At 43.0% G+C, this 6,442-nt stretch overlaps 1 protein-coding gene across 6 annotated transcripts in view; it reads right to left on the minus strand.

Annotated features, from left to right (window-relative positions):
• VPS54 (VPS54 subunit of GARP complex) overlaps positions 1 to 6,442 on the minus strand; it is a 50,921-nt gene extending 44,479 nt beyond the window's left edge. For 4 of the 6 annotated variants that reach the window (XM_030448450.1, XM_030448448.1, XM_030448449.1 and 1 more), the window contains exons 1-2: positions 6,356 to 6,441; positions 5,765 to 5,874 (exon numbers count right to left, since the gene is read on the minus strand). The gene's annotated coding sequence lies outside the window, so the exon portion shown is untranslated. Of the gene's footprint in view, positions 1 to 5,764; positions 5,875 to 6,185; positions 6,303 to 6,355 lie in introns of those variants that run through there. The other 2 variants (XM_030448445.1, XM_030448446.1) reach the window with 2 other exon arrangements.

Below are 6,442 nucleotides of genomic sequence, written 5' to 3' on the forward strand. Positions count from 1 at the left end.
GAACACATTAAGTATTTCATATTCAGCAATCTTACAGCTTCCTCTTAAAAAAAAAAATCCTTGTTCAATAACATGATTAGCAACTCTGATATGACAGAACTGTATGACATATAGCATGGAATAAAATGACTGTGATGACAAACATAATAACCACAGGCTTGGATACTGTAGGGTCAGCAAAGTAGAAGTATCTGTGCAGTTAGTAATGTATTAACCACATGAATTTTAAGAAGCAACTTCTGTGATGACTCCTCTGACTCATGAGTTTCATACCTGAGCTTTCCAGTTAGAGAAGCAACAACGAAGTGTATTATTCAGAAGTAATTGCATAGGATGGTTATAAACCTTGAGCACGTGCTTGTTTTTCTTAGTATTAAGATGTGCACAAAGTTCTTCAGAAACTGCCTCTCCATATTCTCAGCAGTATTTGCACACTTTGTTTTTCAGATGAGAAGTCCTTGCAACCAAAACATCCAGTATCATCTCTATATAAACACAAAGTAAGATAGGCTGCAATCTAAACATTGACTATTCATGGATATTGACTTTGTAGTTCCTCATTTTTGGACAGATCTCCACTAACATTATCAACCAATTTTCTACTTCCCACTTAAGGGGTTAACAGCTTTACATGAGCTAATAATTTTTACTGGGAATTTTCATGTGTGCAGTTTGGTTTGTAAAGCTGTAATTTGTATTAACAATACAAACTACAATTTATGAAGCCAGTATAATCCCTGAAAGGTGCCTGAAGGTTCCTCAATTTATGCTTTAAACAAATTTGTATTTCTCCTTCCTCCGTTTTCTCCCTCCCAAATGAAAACAAATCTACAAACTACGAGTAATACCTTCAACTTAAATTGGCAGTATTTTAAGTTACATGGTACTGCAAGGTGAACCCAGGAACATGGATCTTATGAACTCCCACCCTTCATACAATTCACAGAATCTGTTCTCCAACCTGGATTTTGGCTTAAAAAATAAGTGACATCTGAGAAGCACTAAGCTTCCACCTGCCCACACAACACTCAGCAAATTTTCCTTTAAGTATTCCCCACTGTCAATGATGAGCCACACTTGGACACCAGTACTTCTCAAGAGGTACACTGTGCATCCCAAAAGTAAGGTGAGAAGTTTCTCTGTGAACAAGTACTGCAAGCTAAAGTCTCTCCTGCTTTTCATGGCCTTGTCTGGCAGCAATAGAAGGAAATAAAAATATTTTAAAGTCCTGTTCTGGTTATCAAAGACTCTTTGGAATAGAAAACTATCAGAAGCCACTCACAAGTGCCTCTAAAGCAAAATATTTCACCATTTCTAGAAGTAACAAATGCTGGAGATACTTAGTAAGGAAAAGGATACCTGAAACACAAAAGAGAAAAATGAACAAGCAATTCCTCAACAGCCAACAACATGCCTGTTACTGGTCTAATATATTTACTCTGTCCTCAAAAGTTTAGGTTTCCCACTCTATTGCTATGCAGTTCTTTTTGCTAACTCAACAGGATTTAACCCTCCAACAAGGAAACCATGGTATGACCAAAGTAAACACCACCTTTGTAAGACAATGTGAACCAGCCTGAACTAACACAAGCTTTCAATTTCTTTCAACCAGCTAATTCCTCAGGCTGAAATTTCTATGCTTGTCCCTGTGCCTGAAGACAGACATCCCTCTTTAAGCGTGGGAGCCAGGAAGGTCAGCTTTCAGCAGGAACATTTAACCAGTTTCAGAAAATGAGGTTAAGGCTGCAGAAGCTGTTCAGCTAACCTAAGCTCCTGCTGAACACCTATTTCCACACTTGTCAGGGGGATGACACAGCTAAGAGTCAGAGGACAGCTGTGACTAGTCCCCACAGCAAGCCATCTACATTTGGTGCACACTCCAACATCATCAGACCTCCTTACACAACTTGAAGAGGAGCATGAGTCAGCCCAGCCTTTCTGAAAGCCTAAACAAACTTTTATTTATGTTCAGACACACACATGTATTTTTGTACATTTCACACATCTTTTAATAGTATCCCACAACTCATTTTCCCACACTGAGAGTGAACATTCCCCTCAAAGTTAGAGTGATGACCATACAGATTAGCCTTGCTGGGATGAAAGCAACAAGGAGGCTATGCACAAGTTATGTGAACTTTTCATTGCCCCTGCTTAGTTAGTCACAGGTACTGATATGATCCAGCATATTCTGTAGTTCCTTGGACAGCTCTGAGCTGAGCCTAACAGTGCTACTTTCTCAGCAAACTGCATAAATGAGGTATGTAGAAAAGCAAGAGTGTTTAAATAGCTTAAGGAGCAATGCCACCACCCTACCCTTAAATCATTTTTCATAATGCCATCTCAAAATTCTTTCCTCAATCAGGGCAACAGGCAAGAAAAAAAAAAGTAATCTGACTACAAGGAAAGAACAGGACAGCTGCACCCCAATGAAAAACACAGTGGGTAGACTACAAGACCAGGGTAAAACAGCATCTGACTTTCACACTACTATATTTTGTACCAGCTTCTTTTGACCTCCCCAGCTGCAGCCACCTGAACAGTAGATTTAAAAAAACAACCAAACCAACCAAACCACAAACCTGCAGTTGAGCTTCCCATCTTTGACACAATAATAAGATCCTCTGATACAAATTACCCCAAAGAGCACTGTCACTGAATAACATGTTGTTATTCGAATGCATGCATGCAAAAGTTATTACACAAGTGTAAATATTGTCAGAAACAGGAAAGTTGTTTATCTCCCTACAGACAAGCTATCTTAAAAGTAGTATTTTACTTTTATTCAAGTATTCCAGAAACCTAACTTCCCCATGCTGAACACTAATTTGAAATCAGAAGGCAGCTTACCTATGTTGGAGGAACAGACCTTAATGATGCTCATCATGCATCAAGTTCTTCCACGCCAGGGGTGGTCAAATCATTCAGAAATAATTAACAAAGCAGTAAAAACATGCATCAGAAAAGAAAAGGCCTTGTGGTTTGTTGTCCACACTATCACACAAGATGAGAGAAATTTCTTTTGCACTCTTTTTTTTCAGGCATCAGCATTACAGTGTGAATTGCCCCCTTGGAAAATGCTGAAATATGAGCATCTCATATAGATCCGCAGATGTACATGCAGCTGAACAAGGATCAAGGAACCCTGGCAGACATTCCAGATAGAAGTCTTTCAAAGGCAGAGACTGCAGAGCAGTGACATTTTGAGGAAAGGCAGAAGAACTGCACCAGCCAGAGCAAAAATTCTAACAGTAAGGTCCTGACTTAATGAAAGGAGCTCAGTATGAGCTTGGGGCAATTTGTATCAATATCAAGTTTCCCTGGGCAGGATCTCCACTTCCTATCTTCAGCAGGGTTAGGCTCAATTTATTAATCTAAAACTAATTTTCTAAAAATGGGATTTTTTACAATGGGTTTTTTTTTTTTCCAAAGCCTTGCCAAGGCCCGGAATAATTGCAAGTAGCTACAGAAGTGCCAAAAGAAATATTTAATAGTTTTGACATTATGCAAAAAGCTGAGATCAGGGATCATCCAAAGGTAGGCACAGCACACCTCATAGAGCAGTCTTGACATAGACTGTCAGTCTACTAGGAGGCAGTAAGTTACTCTGTAGGGCAAGTACTCAGCAAACAAGATCATCCAACCTTTACCTTGGTGAGCACCCCTGTGTGCCACCCACGCCTGTTGATAGTTCTTGTATGTTAATGGCTGCACAGCTGAAGATCAAATGAAACAGATCACCTCTTTTTGCACTGCTTCCTTCTCATCCCTCAAGTATCTTCCACTTACAAGAAAAATAAATATTTCTCTAAACACAAAAAACCCAAAAAACCCGCCCCAGTATGGTTGTTACATTCAGAATGGAAAAAAAAAAAAAAAAAAAAGTCTTGCACTGCTGCTTACAGCACCTGTGTAAAATTAATGGGGGAACTCTCTGCCATAAAGCACCAGATACACTGCTTCAATTCTAATAACCCACTTAAACACACACACATTCAAAACTGCTCCTTTTTTTATGAACTGGATTAATAGTTGAAACACCTGGCCTTTTTTCTGTCCAAGGATATGCGTTTTGGAACATCTGATCTGTAGATGGACCTGCCATTTTCTCAATATGAGGAAAATACACTAAGGACCCTTGAACTTTTGAGAAGAATACTCAGATCACCTTTTAAAACCTAGGTAAGGTAGGTGCAAAAAGTTAAAAAGAGGGTGAAGACAAATCTTAGATGTGCTGGTAAGTATTTCTTTGGACTTAATCATATGAGGTTCTAGAAATATATATGAAAAACATCCATTCGTGATCACCCTCTTTCTCTTTGTGCTATATTCATAAAATAAAACAGGGAATAAACAAAATAAAATAGAAAAGATCAAGAAGAAAGAAACAAACTAAATGAAACTGAGTCTCCCAACTGGAAGGATGATGTTTGTAGCCCTTTACTCTTCTTGAGAAACTGGCAGCTCCTCATTTCTCCACAAGTCTGAAGAAAACAGAAGTGGCTTCCACACAGAGTTGCTGCCCCAAAAGAAGAACTGATACCCCCATTTCCCAACTTCTTCCAACTCAAACTGCCAAAGTGTGAGGTCTGAGGTCTGCTTTCCCCACTCTCTCTAACAGCTCCTGACTTGCTCAATTTTTGAAATGTGTCCCCTTCTTGTCCCATAACATCTGTGCTCTCAACAGGAAGGTGAAATTCCCCCACATATGCACCAGCCTCCTACTACAGAGAAAGTCAGTACTGAAGACACAGACACCCAGACACACAGATCCTTTTAGTGACAAATGGCATGGGAGAAGTAGAACTGCTTATCACCATGCCTTCACACCTCACTAGTAAGGCTGACACACAATGCACAGCACCTTTTGCTCAGACAGCCATGGATCTCCCATCAATTCATTTTTGGCATTGTTTTCCTTCCAACAGAAGCACCATCCTATGCTCAGAGGATTTCAAGAAATCTATAGTTTTTGTCTATACTACAGTTTGGGGAAGAATCACACTACCTTTTAGGCCAAAGTAGCAACTACTGCAGCCACTACAACAGTTAGCATACTGCAGTCAAGTTTTTTACCAAGAGCATTTTTTCACAGGGTTGCAAAGCAGCCGAGATTTCACAGGGCCAGAGCTGTACAGAATTCCACAGGACTTCTTCTCACTCAAGACTCCAATAGATAGTATACAGAAAGGGTACAGCAAAGTCAACACACCTCCCATGCTTTAGAACTGTCAAAAACATATAGGCAAATCTGTAGTAAAATAAATACTCTGATCAGCTTTAAAATAGGCACTGTATGTGTTTGGAATCACTTGACAGCGATAAACGTAAATCCTAACTATGTAAGAAGATAAACGAAAAGCAGAGAAGGAAAGGATATTCAACAAAATTCTAAAGCCAAAACTGAGCCATAAAAGAGAAGGAAAGTTATCTTTCTGTTGATTGTGCAGATATTTCACAAGCACATATGGGTATTTATTTCTCCCAACCGGACATACTGCGTTTGAAAACTTACAATGAGGAAAGGTAAGAAAAGACATCTATAAAGCCAGGAAACATCAAAATCCTAAACAGTCTTTGGAACCAGCAAATCCTTTAGCACTCAGCACAGCCCAGTTGCCTTTAACTCAGGTGTCATATGCCAGCATTACAGAGAAAAACCCTAAACGCTTGCTCCCAACGTTACTTCCCGATGGCAGCACCGACTCCCTATAAGAACCGTGCCCGACGAGCGGGGCATGGCCGGGTGCAGCCTCGGCCGTACCTCAGCGAGAACACGCCGGGAGTATCTCAGGGAGGCCGTCGTCATATCTCTCCCCGTCGCATTCTACGGAAAAAAAACCTCCCGGCCTCGGAGCACTGCGCGTCGGTGACCTGCAGGAGAAAGCCCACATGAGAGAGGGCCGCGACGGCAGCGCTCAGGGCGGCCCAGGGAAGGCCGGCGTACGGCGGGCACTTCCACACACTCGCCTCCCTGCCGGAGCCGGGAACCGAATTCAGACACCGCCCGCTTCCCACCGAAGGAGAGAGGGGGAGGAGGGAGAGGATAGGGGTTTACCACGGAAATACAAAACGCAAAAGGTGCACGAAGCGGGGAGAACCGGGCGGCACCCTCCGCGCCTCGAAGTTGGCGCCCCTTCCTTCCCTCACGCCCTCCTCTCCCCGCACGGCCCCAGGCCGCCTACCGTCCCTCGCCCCTCGGAAGGCCCGGCCGCAAAAACAAAGGGCACTCGGGAGAATTTAACTTTCCCGGCCGCTCTTCGGGGAAACCCCCGGGCCGCAGACGGAGATGGGCAGGCACCTGCGCCGGCGGCCTAGCGGCGGGAGGCCGGCCGGGGAGCTCCCCGCTGCCTACCTGCGGCGCCGGGCGGGCGGCGCGGCCTAGCGCGGCGCCGGCGCCTCCGCAGCGACACGTCGCTCCCCCCTGCGGAGGGCAGGGCAG

Source organism: Calypte anna, chromosome 3 (genome assembly GCF_003957555.1).
Source record: "Calypte anna isolate BGI_N300 chromosome 3, bCalAnn1_v1.p, whole genome shotgun sequence".
Taxonomy (NCBI): Eukaryota; Metazoa; Chordata; class Aves; order Apodiformes; family Trochilidae; genus Calypte; species Calypte anna.